The sequence below is a fragment of the Tiliqua scincoides genome, chromosome 7, assembly GCF_035046505.1.
Source record: "Tiliqua scincoides isolate rTilSci1 chromosome 7, rTilSci1.hap2, whole genome shotgun sequence".
Lineage (NCBI taxonomy): Eukaryota > Metazoa > Chordata > Lepidosauria > Squamata > Scincidae > Tiliqua > Tiliqua scincoides.
In genome coordinates this window covers 74,070,721-74,089,952 of record NC_089827.1, presented here as the reverse complement: position 1 = coordinate 74,089,952, position 19,232 = coordinate 74,070,721, and the positions used below count along the sequence as shown (strand labels likewise).

At 46.0% G+C, this 19,232-nt stretch overlaps 1 pseudogene; it reads left to right on the top strand.

Moving 5' to 3' along the window:
• Positions 1 to 6,952: 6,952 nt before the first annotated feature.
• LOC136658267 (5S ribosomal RNA) lies at positions 6,953 to 7,067 on the top strand (annotated as a pseudogene).
• The last annotated feature ends 12,165 nt before the right edge of the window (positions 7,068 to 19,232 follow it).

The following is a 19,232-nucleotide window of genomic DNA, read 5'->3' as shown; positions in this document are numbered from 1 at the left end:
GCTTCAGCACAGAGCAAAACAGAGAGAAATCCTTGAAATTGCCTGTTTCTAAGGACCCCCCCCCCCCCGTTCAAGCTCTCAGCTCTTCGTACCGTCTTCCTGGCACCGAAGCGTGCCTTAGTTGTTTAGGCACATGAAAACATATCTATTTCGAAGTCTCTTAGGGAACCCCCAAAGTTCACTGCAACTTCGCTGAAAGTTAGCTCCGCCCCCCCAAGAAATATTTTCTTTTGTGTGTCCTAACCCTCCCAACACTCCATTTTAGTGGATGTCCCCTGGTTCTGGTGTTATGTGAGAGTGTAAAGAGAATCTCTATCCACTCTGTCCATCCCCTGCAAAATTTTGTATGTCTCAATCATGTCCCCCCTCAGGCATCTCTTTTCTAGGCTGAAGAGGCCCAAACGCTGTAGCCTTTCCTCGTAAGGAAGGTAAAATCTCTTTAATGATCCTTCCGCAGGTTCACCTATGGAAACCTTGTTATGACTTTTACTTTCTCTAGATTTTAGCATCAGGACCATGTTAAAAAAAAAAGAGCTTTACCAACCACTCAAGCCTCAGTGGCCATAAAGGTTATTTGGCCATAATGCTCCCCTCAAGTAGCAGATTGTTTAACCTTGATGCACATAGGTCCAAATCCTAACCAACTTTCCAGCACTGACATAGCTGTACCAACGGGGCATGTGGTGCAACGTGCAGTTGGGTGTCACTCACAGAGGCCTCCTCAAAGGAATGTTTGCACCCTTACCTCGGAGCTGCATTGCCCTTATGTCGGTGCTGGAAAGTTGGTTAGGATTGTGCCCATAGTCTAATCTAATTGTCTAGCGCAGTCATAGTCTAGCCTAATTGTCAATTTCATGACCCACCAAAAATTGAGTCAGGGCCCCACTGGTGGGTCACAGACCCACAGTTTGGGAACCATCACTGTAAACCCACAGCACTGTTGCATGAACTTATTCCATACCTTACATTATTGTTGCATAGTCTCCCTTCTGTCATTACCAAAGCTGTACATCTCATGGGGTTGACAGCTTTTGCACAGTGCAGAATTCTACCAAATTGTGGGAAAGGCTAGAAGTGTTTGTTATTTAGAATGGGATTTATCGGTGCAACTTTCAAGGAAGTACAATACAATGCAATGTAAATCCTCATTACTGGTCATTTTTAGCAGCAACCATGCGCACTTTCTATACCTCCACAGCCTTAGGGCATTAAACTAGAAACCAGAATTTGGGGGGGGGGGGGGAGAATTATCTAAGATGTTACATGCAAATGTCAACCTGCAATAGAATTGTTCCTTTAGGCTGTCCCATCACTACCTCCTTGTGCTTCGATATGATGATAAATCAGGTGATGGGCCGTTTTATTTTATGCTTGATGGTCCTATAAAGGAAAAAAAAACACAGCAGCATTTCTGTGCATAAAATGAATTTCTGACACTTAGGAGTGTATCATCACCCAGTGTCAATACAAAGAGTTTCAAAATATATGAATGGCTTTATGTCTTAGAAAAACGGGTATGTTGGAAAAGGCTTTGGATGTAAAAGCTGTAAAAAAAAAAAAAAAAAAAGAGAATCAGTTTTGTTAGCACTCGGGACTCGGCAAGTGGAGCAAAATGCATGTTTTGCAAACTTTTACCCAAAGTCTGTGGCGTCCGTATGGTTTGTGTCACCTGGTGCGGGAGACCAGCGCATGACCCCCATGATGGACCTGCTCCAGTGGGTGGAGCAACACTCCAGGTGGCAATAATGAACCTGCCCCTTGACACGACCCGGGGGAAAAGGTTCACAATGCTGCCCCCTGCACCATGCTGCCCCCTGGTTACCTAGCGCAACGGAGCCTCACGCGGCATTAGGGACGACTCAGAAAGCATTCTGAGGCTTCCTCATAGTACTTTTAGAATCCAGAAGAACTGCTTCAGATTTATTTATTTATTTGATTTATATTCCGCCTTTCATTCCTCATGAAATTACACAGCAAATGCTAGTTAACATGATGGTATTATTTGAAAATGCCAAGATTTTAAAAATTTTGGCAAGTGGTGGCGTCACACACACACACACCCCGTCTGTGTCACCCATGCAGAATTCAGGGCAAGAGGCCATGCTTCCCAACATCACATGTGTGACAATGCTAACAGAGCAGCTGAGATGAAATACTATTGTGAACAATGAAAAAATGCCAAAAACAGTATTGTGAAAGGCTTTGCAGGGGATTTTTTAGGTTGCCCCCAAACCCCACCCCTCCATCTTGAGTAAATGTTTGGCAACATTGAGAAATGTTGAGTAAATGGGATGCAGAACTGTTTGGTAACAGTTCTGCATACCTGTTAGATGGCAGCCTCATGAAACATTATTATTATTATTACATTTTCCCCATGGTTCCTTCTCTCCTTCTGTCCCAACAACAAAGTAGGTTAGGCTGGGAGATAGCGACTGGCCCAAGGTCACCCAGGAAGTTTCATGGCTGAGTGGGGATTTGAACCTGGATCTTTCAAGCCCAACTTTCAAACCTCGACACCATCCTGGCTTTCCATCAGGTCACCAATAACGGTTTTGTGAAATGAAAAGCTTGAGGTCCGATTCTGCATGCTTAGTATTTGTTTGTTTCCTGGTGTCTATGGTTGAACCATGTCATCATGCTATTGAGTGACAGATCACAATATTTAGCCTCACAATTCCCTATTATTGCTTTGTTTTATCAAGACACTAGCACTGATTTGAAGAAAGGGAGTCGCCCAAGTGCAAAACACTGCTTGTATGTCTTCTAAATGTATAGTGTTGTTCATCATGGGGGCGTATATTATAAATCTTTTTAAAAATGCTGATAGTGGGCTCAGATGCAGGGACCTTACACAGATTATCCCTGTCAGTTCTTCATGCACTTCTAATCTTGAGTACGGATAGAGCCTCCCAACTTGCTATCTTCAATCAGGGAAAGAGGGGAAAAAAGGCCCAAATTATTAATAATGATGGTCCAACTTGTTACAGTTTTAAAAAAATGTGCTTGTTCTGAAAGGGTTTCTTCGTTCCCAATAACTCATTGTACAGCTCAGTGCAAATCTATCATGCTAATTTGCTTCATTGAAACCCTGATCACTGACTAATGATACTGTGGAAATTGAAGATATTGCTTTAGCACCCAAAGTATAGAAATAATTGATGTAATTAATCCAGGCCTAGCGTGGAGAAGCTATTAAATCAATAGGATTTCATGTCTTTCATATTGGTGCGTGTATGTATTAGGGAATTAAAGCTCAAGAATCTTACAGCACACCATTATTACTTTGTGTCGCTAATGTGCTGGCATCTATGAATAACATTCTCTCTCTCTCTCTCTCCCCATGCGTGCGCGCGCGCACACACACACACACACACACACACACACACTTTTAAAAATCTTGGGCCTTGACTTGCTGATGATATTCTACAGTGTTTTGTGTCATGGAATGAATCCTAGTCAATGGCTCAAAATAATCTAGCCCAGGCTACTATTATTGCTGCCAGCATGAAACTCTGCCATGAAGTTGACTGGGTGACCTTGAGTGAGTAACTGTCTTTCTGACTTCACAGGAACACAAATGTGGGGCTCATCCAACCTGTGCCTGCCTGTCATTGCCGCTGGCCGGCCGTTTCACCTTGCTGTCACCTGGCTCCTCTTCTGCCTCAACTGAGAACAGGATCAGACCAGCCAGTGTGGTCCAGAACAAGGCTGACCATCACTCATGGCAGCACTGCTAGAAGAGTTGGTAGGGGGGCCTGCTGTAACAGCCTTCCAAGTGCCTTCCTGGAGCAGAAGAGGAAGTGGTCTGGCTCAAGCCGACCTACCTTGTGCCAAGGGGTAAGATGGTGGTGGTGGTGGTGTGAATGGCCTCTGTGTTGGCCAGAGGCACCTGCTATGGGCTCTGTGGTTCAAGGGAGAGCTTGCTGGACTTCTAGGAAGCAGACAGCAGTCTTTCGAACCCTTGTGAGGCATGTAAAAGTTATAGTTTAAAGTCCTGCTAGAGTCACTCTAAATGGCAGGCAAAATCTTGAGATTCTCTTCTTCTTCTCCCCCAACTCTTCTTATTTCCTTCTCCTACCGGCTTTTGGAGGAGCTGGTAGCTGGTTTTCCACCCTTGTTGTCCCAGGTAACCCTCTTAGGATGCAATCTTGAATATCACTTGGACGGGTGCAAGTCCCTTGCACCAGCCCAGGAGTGTTGTGAATGTGCCTTAAAACCCATTTGTGCCCACCCCAGAGTTGGCTGATGGAGGCTGATTCCAGCCTGCGTGGTGCTGAAACCAGGTACGTTTGCTCTGGTTGAGGGTGGCCAGCACTGGGGATTGGAGAGGGTTGTGGGAGGTCAGAACAGGGGCATTTTGGGGTGGGGGGTAGCAGGGGAGGGTGGACAGCTGGGCTGACCAGGCCCAGGAGGAGGTGGAACTGTCCTTGGCAATTTAGGTTGAATCCTAACCGCCCCCCCCCCTCCGGCCAGCCCAGCATTACACTGGGCTGCTCAGATCTGTGCCAACATTTTTGGTTGGTTGGCAACCTTCAGTCTCGAAAGACTATGGTATAAGCCTACAGCATCCGGCAGTACTAACCACACCTGACCCTGCTTAGCTTCCGAGAACAGACGAGATTGGGCATGTGCAGGGTAACAGTTGCTGACTGATCAACATTTTTATAACTTAGGTTATAAAGCACAAATGAAATGAAGGATGAATAACACAAATTACATACTGTGTGGATTATTCTGAACCTGTATCAGTTTATAATAAATTCATATTGATCATGATTTATTTTTTTGGGGGGGAAGGGGGAAAATGTCATAATCTTGAAATCTCTTGCATGCGTTTGAGTTCGCAACACAATTTATCCTAGGCATATAGCCCCCTTAAGTACCTATCACTGTTACTGTAGACTAGAACTGTGTTGAACTTTCTGTAAACTTTCTTTCACATTCCTGATGCCTTAAATATTGATACCTTTCCAAAAGGATAGTTTGTCTTTCAGCTTCTAGCTCCAGAGCACATTGACTGTTCCTGTCCTTCCCTATCAATGTCAAATAACAACCTTTTTACTTTTCATTAATAAAACGAAACTGGGACTACTTTATTATCAGATTTTATATTTTTTATATTTCCAACCATGGGTCTTGTATAATTGATACGAAGCTATTATGACATAGATAATTAGACCTCTGTATAAATCAGTGTTGACATGCTGCCTAAATGAATAAGGGAACAAAAATAGCTAATTTCACAGTTTATCTGTGATTTAAAAATCTCCAAAAAGGATAATTTATACTGCAGAAGAGATAGATATTTCAATTTTCCCACCATTGAAATCTGCTAATAAGGAAGATTAATGCCACCTCTCAAATGACCTATAATATGTTCTTTTTTTGGGAAAGAGGATATGGAGAATGTGATGAGACACAAAACTTTTCAGGCCTTATAGGGTGAAGGATGATCTGCAGATTTCAGATCTTAGTTAGGTTTTCAGAGATGAGCATCCTCCTACAAGAATTTAGCTTCCCCCCCCCCGCGCCCCTGCAAGAACTTACAGTGGCTCAAACTCTCCTGGAGAATTTGAAAACCACTGCCGTAGTGGGTTGGTGACATCTGTGCATCTTGCTGGGTGTCTTCCGCAGAACTTTCTATCGTTGTTGCAGCTGTTCGTCGTAACTCATGTCTTCTTGACATATGGTTCTGTGCAACCCCCTGTCTCTGTTGTCCTCCAAGACTCTTTGCTTGTGTGTCCTTTATATTTCGCTAATTTCAGCAGAGATTGAAAGAACAGTTGCTACGAAGTGATGAGAGGTGAGAGCTTTGAAATAAGGTGGCTTTGCTGAAGGGGCAGGGGGAAAAGGTAGAAATGAATTCCTTTATATTGACGGAAGAGTATGCTAACAGGTACAATGGTCCACTGCGTCACTTAATGATGGGGATATGTTCCCCGATCCCCATTGCTATGCGATTAGGTCATTAAGTGAACATTCAGTCCAATCTATTGCCTTTGTTGTGTAAACAGACACTCCCTACCAGACACTAACTGGCTGCACAGGCCACTGGAGATAGATTGCCTCTTCTTTGCATTCAGAGCCTCTTTGTTGTGTAAACAGACACTCTGCTGCAGGCTATGGGAGATGCAATTGTCTCATTAAGAGCATCTTTATTGTGCTTTGACCACCATCATATATGCGGTCCATTGTTAAGCAAACTGTTGTTAAGGGGCGCGCACCTGTACGCAGAAAAAAAAAGGGACACGATAAGGTCCATTTCTTTTGCAAGTGTCAAATGGCAGTTGCCAGTTTTGTAAAGTATGACAAACCTAGAGAAGCATTAGATCAGTGGTTGCCAAAAATAACAGGGTCACGGTGCCCCCACAGCCTCTTCTTCCCAGCTCAGCCAGGCGCCACCATCTTGGATCTCACGAAATCCAAGAAGGTGGTGCCCAAATCTCACAAGATGTCATGAGATCCCAGATGGTTGAACTTCAATCTCACAAGATTTTGCAAGATCCAAGATGGAGAACCAGGGACATTCCGTGATGCTCCTGTGAATATGCTATGATGCACACTTTGGGATCCTCTGCTTTCGTGTTGAGCAGCTGACCCGGATGTGTGAAGCATGGTGTAATGCCTTGGTCTGTGACCAAGTCAGTGGGGTTAAGGTCCAGGGAGCAAAGCAAGGCAAGGTTGTGTGCATGGTTTGTCCAAGTACTCCTGATGCCAGAGGCGGCATGTGGCAGCCTCTGCTCCTCCCGCCCTTCAACGTCCTAGATCAGGACTCTCTTCTGCTCCACACTTCCCTTTCCTCTTCATGCCCCTCTTCCTGATTGGAGGAGTGGAAGGAGAAGGGGGAGCAGTGGAGGCAAGTAGGCAGATAGGGATAGCCAACCACCCCCCCTCTCACCAATCTGCTGCCTGAGGCAACTGCTTCAGTTGGCCTTATGGATTGGCCAACCCTGGCTGTATGTTACCCTGCAGATGCCCAATCTTGTCTGATCTTGGAAGCTAAGCAGGGTCAGGCCTGGTTAGTACTTGGATGGGAGACCGCCTGGGAATACCGGGTGCTGTAGGCTTATACCATAGTCTTTCGAGACTGAAGGTTGCCAACCAAGGCAGTGATAGAGATGGAAGCAGAGGAGAGTTCATGCCATGGAAAAATGTTGAGTCTCCTTCTTGCTTAAAGCAGGAAGTCTTGCCTGGAAGCTGTCTCATTGTGAAGCCTTGTCTGGCCTTGCCTCTGTTGTGATCTAGGCCCTTATTGTAGTCAGGACTGCTACGCAATCTACTGGACTATCAGAGTGATTAGAAGGCTAGAGTGTTGTTAGTTAAACAGTTCACAGCTTCCTCTGTAGCGAAAAAAAACTTGATTTTTCTCTCTTGTGGATTTTTCTCTCTTGTGTATAGGAGGATTAGGAAAAATAATTGAATAGTTCAATCTTTGTTTTTTTTAAATGATAAAAAGTATTGTTCAGTTGGATGTGACCACACATGACTGCATCACAAAATCTTTAGTTTTATCAATGAGCATATATGTTTGGTAAGACAAGGAGAAATCATGCAGGGGATGGACAGAGTGAATAGAGAGATGCTCTTTAAACTCTCACATAACACCAGAAGCAGGGGACATCCACTAAAATTGAGTGTTGGGAGGGTTAGGACAGACAAAAGAAAATATTTCTTTACTCGGCGTGTGGTTGGTCTGTGGAACTCCTTGCCACAGGATGTGGTGATGGCGTCTGGCCTGGACACCTTTAAAAGGGGATCGGACAGGTTTCTGGAGGAAAGGTCCATTACAGGTTACAAAGTATGTGTGTATGTGCAACCTCCTGCTTTTAGAAATGGGCTATGTCAGAAGGCCAGATGCAAGGGAGGGCACCAGGATGAGGTCTCTTGCTATCTGGTGTGCTCCCTGGGGCATTTGGTGGGCCGCTGTGTGATACAGGAAGCTGGACTAGATGGGCCTATGGCCTGATCCAGTGGGGCTGTTCTTATGTTATGTTCTTATGAGAAAACATGAAAGCAAAGGCATAGATTGGAAGCTTGTGGCAAACTACTCATGGTCCAAGTTCTGAAGTAATTTTAATGGATCCACGCCCCAAGTCACTGGGATCTTGGCTATATCAAGCTGGAGTAGGCGCCTGAGGAAGGGAGTCAGTTTGCAGAATGAGTGACTTCCAAGGCTGGTCCCAGGGCGTGAACTGTGGAGCCTGAAGCAGCCCAGACCACCTGGACCTCGCCCCAGCGCTGGGGCTGTGTGCTGGGTTCTCTTGCCTCCTGACCACAGGACCGAGCATCTCCCACAAAGTCTACATTCCCACCAACCGTGCAATTTCCTGTCAGCTACTCCCACAGAAGACCCTGGATAGGCCCCTGGATCTGCTGCTCCTGCTGGAGTTGAACTTGTATTGAGGAATCAACACTGATGTCAACCATGCAAGGTATCAGTGCCCTGATTGGGTGCTACAGACTTTGGTTGCTTCAGGACATTTGTCCCTTTCCCCTGGATAAGCTGGTGCAGAGTAAAGCAATTCCATGTTGGGCCGGGAGGCCTGACGCGGGGCTCTGGATCTGGCAGAGCAGAGCTCCGCTGGTCCCGCCCCCCTCCCTGCCCCGAATGCCCCCCCCCGCCCTGACTTCCCACTTCACCACCCAGTGCTTGCCCCTGGAGCACCGGGCAGCATGCAACTGGCTGTGCCCAGTGCTGGTTCAACATGGGCGCATACTGAGCCAGCACCGGTACCTGACCAGCACTGAGTGTCACCAACATGCTTTATGCCATGCTTGCAACACTAGTGCCAGTACTGGGTCAGCACTGGGCCATTAGGATCGGGCTTTAAGATTCCTCCAGGCATCAGTGCCCTGTCTGTGTCAGAGGACTTACATTGGCACGTTTGTTCTCTGTTGAAGGGACAGAATATAGTTATTCATTGTAACCCCTTCTGTGGTTCCTGGTAAGCAATAGCCAGCTCAGATGTCTAATGCCAATCCCTTCAACGCCACCTTCCTCTCCCTGGAACAGTGATTTTCAGCCTTTTTTTGTCTCATGGCACACTGGCAAGGTACTAAAATGGTCAAGGCACACCATCGGTTTTTTGGCAATTGACAAGGCACACTGTGAGGTCAATGGTGGGCTCACATCCCCCTGTGGTTCTATTGATAAATAACCCTCTCCTGGCAACGCTGGCTCTCGAGTTAGGAGTTCACCTTCCTTCAACTATTGCATGGGCTTTAACGTTTAAATTCTGGCTCCGCTTTCATCTATCACTTCCATCTGATGCCCTTCTTAATGACCTGCTAAGAGACCCTTTTTTGTCTAGTTGGTTTCAAAAAATTGACTCCAAGTTGAATTCTTTAGATCTTTCCTTAGAGTCTTTAGCGGACCTTGATGTCAACAGTGCCTACAAGCTTATTTGAACTAGGCTCTGGGAAGCAGAGTTTGCCTCTCTTTCCACTGATACGAATCCAGTATGTTCTCCCCTTTTTTTTGGTTAATGTCCCTTACCAGGTCAGCCTCCCAAATATTTTGTTACCCTAATAAACCCCTCCCTTCGAAGGGCTTTTATGCTTGCGCGTTTCAATATTTTCCCTTCTTCGTATCACCTTGGCAGATTTTCCCATATTTCTCAGAACCTCAGATTATGTGCCTTTTGTCATCTTGAACCGGATACGCTAGAGCATATTTTTATCTATTGCCCAGCGCACTGTACACTTTGAAAGCTGTACTTGGAGCTTTTTTTTGCCATCCTGTCGGTCCATTTATTGATCCCCTTTTTGTTCTGCTTAGCGATAATCAAGTAAATATTACTAAGGCAGTTGCTAGTTTTTTGTCTCAAATTATTAAAATATCCCCCCCTTCCTAAAAATCTCTTTTTTTCTCTTTCCCTTTTCTATTTTTGGATCACTTCCCTCTTCCCTGCCTCACTATGTTTTTCTCTAGTGATTGTTATAATTTTGTTTTGTTTATCCTGTTAATTGTTATATGCCAATAAAGGTTGTGAAGTGAATAACCCTCTCCCAAATTCCCGTGGCACACCTGGGGACCATTTGTGGCACACCAGCGTGCTGCGGCACACCAGTGGTTGAAAATGGCTGCCCTGGAAGATGCTCCCCAGGAATGAGACGTGACAATGGGGATGAAACATTTTCCTGTGGAATGGTGGTGGTTGTAGCTGGAAATAGTTTTTCTTACATCTCCCTCCTCATTGTGCTAATGAGAAAAAAATTTAGTAATTCTTTAGCAGCCCACAAGACTTTTAGTAATTCTATGCATATCTTAATAACATTACTGGAGAATTGGGATGAGATGAGCACATTAAGCACAATGAAAATTCAGCAATCTGCTTGGAAGATTATGCAGAATGCCTTTGTTTAATTTATTGAAACCATTTCGGCGGGGTGTTGTTCGATGTTACTCTCTCACCTCCAGAATGATAAATTACTTTCCATGCATTTTGGTCCAAATAATGATCACTAAATGAGATATGACTTTTAAAAAATGGCGATTGAGACAAGTTCTTCTGCATCAACAGAATGGAGGCTTCGCTTGAAGGACTGCGCGCTAAATAGGAGAGAATGATTTATTGATCGTAATTAGATGGAATGGTCCTAAGGTCAGTTCCAAAACCAGCAAGAGGAATTTAAGCCAGGAAAGCAACGGACTAAAGGATAATTAATGAACAGTACCATCTTGCCCTCCTGCCTGTGGAGTAGGGGTGAGGGTGAATTTGCTTCTCACGTGTTCTGACAACATGGAGAAATGAAACTGGAAAATTCCAGTGTGACACCCCCAGGCCTTGTAGGGCATGTGTAGGTATGGCCTCTTCTTCTCCCCTACACAGTTCTCAGGCAGCTGTGGCATCCCAGGTGGCCAGCACAAGTGAGTCACTATTGTTTCTCCTGGACCTCTCAGCAGCTCTGATACCATCAACCATGGTATCCTTCTGGCCTGACTTGATTGGATAGGTTTGGGGGTCACCGTGCTCTGGTGGCTTTGCACTCACAGTGGTGCCCGTGGCCTCTTCTTCCTGGCTGGCTGGACCGACTTCACGTGGAATCTTGCACTATTCTTGCACTATTCTCCAAGATCTTGCTCTACTCTTGTGAGATTATGCATGATGTTGGCAGGAAGAGGAGACTACGCAGTGTCATCCGGTCATAACTTTGGAAACCTCTGGGGCAAGGGAATATTTATTCCCTTGCTCCAGGGTAAGTCCCAGCAGTTGCAAAAGGTCTGAGTTGCAAAAGATCAACACAGAGCATCATCAGCTATACAGCGGATAAGGTGTGGGAAGAGGGATAAGGCACAGGAAGGGGGAGGTGTGTGCAAACCCCTGCCTCCCTCTTTCCCATCTTCTCCCTGCATCATAAGAACATAAGAACAGCCCCACTGGATCAGGCCATAGGCCCATCTAGTCCAGCTTCCTGTATCTCACAGCGGCCCACCAAATGCCCCAGGGTCACACCAGATAACAAGAGACCTGCAAGGCTTCTTGGGAATTGTAGTTAAGAACATAAGAACAGCCCCACTGGATCAGGCCATAGGCCCATCTAGTCCAGCTTCCTGTATCTCACAGCGGCCCACCAAATGCCCCAGGGAGCACACCAGATAACAAGAGACCTGCAAGGCTTCCTGGGAATTGTAGTTAAGAACATAAGAACAGCCCCACTGAATCAGGCCATAGGCCCATCTAGTCCAGCTTCCTGTATCTCACAGCGGCCCACCAAATGCCCCAGGGAGCACACCAGATAACAAGAGACCTGCAAGGCTTCCTGGGAATTGTAGTTAAGAACATAAGAACAGCCCCATTGGATCAGGCCATAGGCCCATCTAGTCCAGCTTCCTGTATCTCGCAGCGGCCCACCAAATGCCCCAGGGAGCACACCAGATAACAAGAGACCTGCAAGGCCTCCTGGGAATTGTAGTTTAAGAACATAAGAACAGCCCCACTGGATCAGGCCATAGGCCCATCTAGTCCAGCTTCCTGTATCTCACAGTGGCCCACCAAATGCCCCAGGGAGCACACCAGATAACAAGAAGACCTGCAAGGCTTCCTGGGAATTGTAGTTAAGAACATAAGAACAGCCCCATTGGATCAGGCCATAGGCCCATCTAGTCCAGCTTCCTGTATCTCGCAGCGGCCCACCAAATGCCCCAGGGAGCACACCAGATAACAAGAGACCTGCAAGGCCTCCTGGGAATTGTAGTTAAGAACATAAGAACAGCCCCATTGGATCAGGCCATAGGCTCATCTAGTCCAGCTTCCTGTATCTCACAGTGGCCCACCAAATGCCCCAGGGAGCACACCAGATAACAAGAGACCTGCAAGGCCTCCTGGGAATTGTAGTTAAGAACATAAGAACAGCCCCATTGGATCAGGCCATAGGCTCATCTAGTCCAGCTTCCTGTATCTCGCAGCGGCCCACCAAATGCCCCAGGGAGCACACCAGATAACAAGAAGACCTGCAAGGCCTCCTGGGAATTGTAGTTAAGAACATAAGAACAGCCCCATTGGATCAGGCCATAGGCTCATCTAGTCCAGCTTCCTGTATCTCACAGTGGCCCACCAAATGCCCCAGGGAGCACACCAGATAACAAGAGACCTGCAAGGCCTCCTGGGAATTGTAGTTAAGAACATAAGAACAGCCCCATTGGATCAGGCCATAGGCTCATCTAGTCCAGCTTCCTGTATCTCACAGCGGCCCACCAAATGCCCCAGGGAGCACACCAGATAACAAGAGACCAGCATCCTGGTGCCCTCCCTTGCATCTGGCATTCTGACATAGCCCATTTCTAGAATCAGGAGGTTGCACATACGCATCATGGCTTGCAACCCGTAATGGATTTTTCCTCCAGAAACTTGTCCAATCCCCTTTCAAAGGCATCCAGGCCAGATGCCATTGGCCTTCCCGCTGGCACTTCCTAAAGCTGTGCTGTCCAAAAGTGCTTGGTGGCATGTACTCCACCGACGGAAGGTGCAAATGGGATTGGGCCACCAGACTATTTCAATGCGAGATATGCTCAACTAGCAAATAAGAGAAAGAAATTTTTTTTAAAATGAGCCCTCGTTCAGCCATCAGTCTTTTCTCCCATTTTCCATTTTGTGATAAACAGAAAACTGATTGATGGAGAGCTGTGCCAATATTTTCTAGGCTTTGTTTTTCTAGTCTGGCTGTCAATATTTTCTTCAGCCAAGAAAAGCAACTGAATGTTGAACATCTCCTTTCTTATTTTCGGTTAGCTAAGACAAATCTATTCCAGCCCAATCCTCTTGTGTTAAAGCTTCATTGTAAGTAATTCTGAAAGCGAGTGGAGAGGCTCGGAATTTGACCACAGTGCTTAAAACCTAATAAAACAGCTAAAATCAATACCTGGTCATTGTTATTCCACACTTGTGCCTGCAAATAGACGGTTGTTAAGTCCTTTTTAAACAGAATTGTTATCCACCGTGAATGGCAGCCCGTTGACTAGAGTTTATCATATTGTAGGGGTTTTTCCACTTCTTACCTGAAATTTCTATCATTTGTAAGCAAAATTAAAGTACGTGGTCCCGCACTTAACAAAAGGTCTAACAGAATAAAAAAAGCATAATAATCTCAATTTTTTTTGTGTGTGGGGGAATATTATTAATCTTTATTTATATGTTGTATTGGGTTTTCAAAGGTTACAATAACAGGTGCGCACAAAAGAGGCCATTACCTACGAATGCAGATGAGAAACGATTTTTTTTTTTTTAAGCATTTATACATATTGGATTTCTAATGACAGGAACATTGAAAAGGGTAGCTCTGTTTTGCTAATTTCTAAAGGGCAGTGGCTTGTAATTTGTTTCATAACTCTGAATCACCTACAGCTGTGGCTCTGAGGAAGACATTTAGATGAATGTGAGGAGTGCACCAGCTAGTCCCACATGTGCTCCACTGTGACTGTGTCTCCTACTGCTTTCCCAACGTTCAGTGCGCGTCTGCAGAAGCAAGTGCTAAACCTGTGGATAGCGTTTTCCCACATTCTAGACCAGTGATTTTCAACCTTCTTCTTCTTATGCTACCCTGTGGTCTTCTCTATGGTCTTCACCTCTTGCGATGACACTTCCAGCTTCCAGGACACTCTTCCCGGTTCTACATTTCTGTTTCCAAGGCAATTGTCTGTAGTTATAAATTGTCTGTGCTTCATTGTAGAAGCAGACCCATAGAACCCAGAAGAGTTTTCTCTCTGTGTGTGATTTTCCACTGCCAATGCTCCAGGGATGTGCAGTGGGTGGGAAGGCAGGTGAGGCAGAGCCTCCCCACTGGAATCTTTCAAAAAGCGCCATTGCCACGTAAGGTGCACATGGATCGTGAGTGCTTGGGCACCTCACGCAGCGGTGGTGCTTTTCTAAGAACTCCAGTGGGGAGGCTCTGCCTCACCTGCCTTCCCACACGTCCCTGCTCCAAATTCCCACAACACACCTGCACATTGTGGCATACTGTTTGAAAATGACTGTTCTAGAATCTTAGCCAACTGGGGTTCTAGGACGCAAACACTCCTCGGGTTCAGCACTTACCCCGGCAGATAGGGCTTAATGCAGAGAGAACAGGGGCATGATGTCAGAGTGTGGCTAGCCAGCTTGCTCCTCTTGGCTCCCCCCCCCCCCCACTCAGCTCAGGCTTTTGATTCTATGCCTACTGATTTAGAAGTAAGTCCCTGCGAGATTTACTTATATGTAACCATGGACATTTAGATGTCGGTAGTGATGTCACTGAGATTGTAATTACCTGGTTCAGAAGACAGATTTGCTCAGTTTGCAATGCTCACTTCTGTTACAAAGCATGACCAAATTTCCACCCCCAAATTCTCCCCTTCCCTCCAAACGTCTTTTTTTTTTCAGAGTGGCATTTGCGTGAACTCAGGTCCCCAGACAACCAACACCTTGCCAAATTGCCTACCTATATTGTGACATTCATTAACCATATTGCTTTAAGCGTTAATAATCGACTTCTCGTGAGATAAACAATTCAATGACTATTATTACAGGTGCTACAATGGAATACCTGTTCATGGAGGGAGCATATTTCAGGGCATCAGAAAGCAGGGACTATCTATCACCTGCTTGTATCTGGCAGGTTACTGTTCCAAAGGAGACAGAAGGCAGGACTCAGTGAACATATGGTCTCGTTCAGCAAGTCAATTCCTACATTTAAGTTTTCATGTTCTTAGCTTATGCTCCTGTAAAATTAATTTCAGCACTGGGTTGACTTTCTATATCTCTGGGGCCAAGTCCAAGCAGTACTGTCCAGGTGTGGAGCAGGATCACACCACTAGGATTGTGGGAAGTATGCCAGAGAAAGGCCATTACCTTTTGCAGGGCTGTAAGAGTTGTGCTGTGGCACTGCAGAGGAGGAACCTGGCTAAGGAGCGACAGGATCCAGGACAGGAAGGAGGCAGAATCAGGTACATAGCGCCCACAAATACTTCCAACCATCTATCCCAATGATAACCAAGAAAAGGTTCAGCCCATTCTTGACCTCATCCCTCGGAGTTGTCCCACCAAAGTTTATCTCCTTACCTGGTTGTCCTTACCTGGTTGTGTGAATCGGCAGGCATATGAATCTCTGGGGCAGAAGCAATCAAACCACACCAGTCATCCCGGCATGAAGAGCTGTGTAGGCCATCCTTCACAAAGAAGTATTGGAACTGTTGACTGGGCACATAGTAGCTCCCCCAGACTCTTGCATCTAAAAACAAAACACACAGTGACAACCAAACATTTGGGCTTAGGGCTCAGGCATGGCATCTCCATTAGATCCCGAATGAGTAAGAAAGGTGCCATAAGTAATTGTCTCTCCTGAGGGGGTAGGGGAAACTCTCTTTTCCCCTCTTAAACAACAGGGCTTGGGTCCAATCCAATGATGGAGATTTTAAAGGGTTAATCTAACCTCTCTCAGATGAGAAAAACAACTGAAATTAGAGCCAAAACCAGGGCTAGTGTTTCTGTTAAAAACAGGATAGGAAAGCCATTATGTCAAGCTGACCTGCACAAAAGAACATGCACATCAAAGCTTTCCCAAAAGGAAAATTCCAGGGTCTTGCGTAATCAGAGTTGTGAGCCGGGAATCTTTGTGATGCAGAGCAAAGTGACTTCCTAATTAGGACTGGAACCATGTACCAAACTGTCATGGAATGCCAAATAAGGAGGTGGAAATGACATGCAATATCACATGGGTCGGTTGTTTGTTACAGAGTACAAGTAAGAAGGTCTGGGTGTGGTTCCCCGAGAAACAAAGGAACCACCAAGGGGGTAAAACTTCTGTATCCAACCTGTATCCAGCCTGTTTCTGAATCTGTAAATAGCTGTAAATAAAAGCCTCTAAGCTTTTAAAAGAGCTTGTGTCCTGTTTAGCATTGCTTCAAAGAACGAATCTAAATTTATTTCCATCACCAATTATGATACTACCTTATCAAAACGGACTGCTTGATATAATCCTGCACAGCCTCTTCTTGCTGTCTCGCCCTACGGAAGTCTCCCGGGAGTGCGGGGAGCCCTGCGCCAGCCTCCGCAGGGCCATTCGAAGAATTGGCATTCAAAATAACTATCGCCACCCACTTCTGCTTTCCAGTCTTGAAACCAGAAGAGGGTTGCGATCATTATTTTGACAGTTTGAGCACTTTGCAAGGCTTTGAGCAGGGCCCTGCCTCTGGTAAGTTGAAGCAAGCCCCGGCACCCCTTGACAGTGACGTGATTCTGGTGATCCCGTCGCTACCTCCCTGCCCCTTAAGGGTGCAGAGGCCAGGGCTCTCTGGCTGGGGCATCATAATGCCCCAGTTTGAGAATCACTGCCCTTTACCTTTGCCTAGTAATCACTGTGGCTTCAGCATCAATAGCACAATATCCTGTCACTGGGTAGGTGATAATTGTGACAATTTTTTTTCAAAGATGGCCACAATATTGGGAAGTTAGTGGAGGGCTGTATCGCACTTTCAGGTCCCAGGCAGCATCCTGAAGGTTGCTCTGCCATTCCCAGAACCAACCCAGGTCAAAGGTATAGTGCCCTCCCAGTTCCACCACCAGCTTGCAATCTCAAATGAAGAAAAAACAATGATGACACTTGATGTCATCAATGATGACATCAATAATGTCACCCTGCCCCCTAGGAAGCTTCTCTTTTCTAAGATCTGCTGGAAAGACATAAGAACATAAAAACATCCCCTCTGGATCAGGCCAAAGGCCCATCTAGTCCAGCTTCCTGTGTCTCACAGCGGCCCACCAAATGCCCAGGGAGCACACCAGATAACAAGAGACCTGCATCCTGGTGCCCTCCCTTGTGTCTGTCATCAGGCCAAAGGCCCATCTAGTCCAGCTTCCTGTATCTCACAGCGGCCCACCAAATGCCCCAGGGAGCACACCTGATAACAAGAGACCTCAAGACAAAACGTGGTCCATTCCTTGGATTGAGAGAGAGAGTTGCTCTGCTGTAATGAGCTTGTTTTAGGAAAAACATATATATATATATATAACTTTTCGTGTTGAGCTCCTCTCTCTCTGGTTTCAGCTGAACAGTTTGTAACATTTAATTAGCACCCTTGTTCCGCTGAACAGCCAGAGAGGTGCTCATATTAATTGTGTGAAGCGTGCCTTATCTCTGGCACCACAGAGGTCAGAGCAGAGAGCATGCTGTACACATCACTCTTGTACAAAGACAAACAACAGGGGGGGCCAGGCCGCTCTTCCCACCTCCACCCCCTCCCCATTTCGAAAACCAACTGTCAAATGCTGACAGCAACACTTACTCATAGTTAGGGTTCACCACTACTAATGAGTTCACAAGATTTTGTGCATCCTGTTCGCGTCGCACCTGAGCAGCATTAGAGCCAAACACATTAAATCCAAATAGGGAGAGTTGCAAAACTTAGCGCTTTGAGACCCCTCCAGCTACACCACTGAACCAAGGCAATATCAGGAGGCTGCATAACCCTTTCTCTTTTCTCAGCCATTTTCTACTCAAAACCACTCCCCGCAACTATGTGTCTCTCCAAGGAGGAGCGCAACCACATTTCCGTTCAAGCAGTGGCCTTTTTGCCCAGCCCTGACCCCCTTGCACAAAGCCAGGAACACTGTTTAAGAGGTGATTGGGGAGAAGAATCCTCATGATTCTTGACATGATTCCCTCATGGCAGGGCTGCGCAGTGAGGTGGCTAAGTCTGCAGACAACACCAAACTTTTCCAAGTGGTGGAGACCAGAAGTGATTGTGAGGAGCTCCAGAAGGATCTCTCCAGACTGGCAGAATGGGCAGCAAAATGGCAGATGTGCTTCAATGTCAGTAAGTGTAAAGTCATGCACATTGGGGCAAAAAATCAAAACTTCACGTATAGGCTAACAGGTTCTGAGCTGTCTGTGACAGAACAGGAGAGAGATCTTGGGGTGGTGGTGGACAAGTCGATGAAAGTGTCGACCCAGTGTGCGGCAGCAGTGAAGAAGGTCAATTCTATGCTTGGGATCATTAGAAAAGGTATTGAGAACAAAACGGCTAATATTGTAATGCCGTTGTACAAATCGATGGTAAGGCCACACCTGGAGTATTGTGTCCAGTTCTGGTCGCCGCATCTCAAAAAAGACATAGTGGAAATGGAAAAGGTGCAAAAGAGAGCGACTAAGATGATTATGGGGCTGGGGCACCTTCCTTATGAGGAAAGGCTACGGCGTTTGGGCCTCTTCAGCCTAGAAAAGAGACGCCTGAGGGGGGACATGATTGAGACATACAAAATTATGCAGAGGATGGACAGAGTGGATAGAGAGATGCTCTTTACACTCTCACATAACACCAGAACCAGGGGACATCCACTAAAATTGAGTGTTGGGAGCGTTAGGACAGACAAAAGAAAATATTTCTTTACACAGCGTGTGGTTGGTCTGTGGAACTCCTTGCCACAGGATGTGGTGAAGGCATCTGGACTGGACACCTTTAAAAAGGGATTGGACAAGTTTCTGGAGGAAAAATCCATTACAGGGTGCAAGCCATGATGTGTATGCGCAACCTCCTGATTTTAGAAATAGGCTATGTCAGAAGGCCAGATGGAAGGGAGGGCACCAGGATGAGGTCTCTTGTTATCTGGTGTGCTCCCTGGGGCATTTGGTGGGCCGCTATGAGATACAGGAAGTTGTTCTTATGTTCTTATGTCTGGGTTTCCATTTCTTAGCATCAGCTACATATTAAACTGTGACCCAACATGCAAAGATGCAGAGCAGTTTATGCACCCATCTCA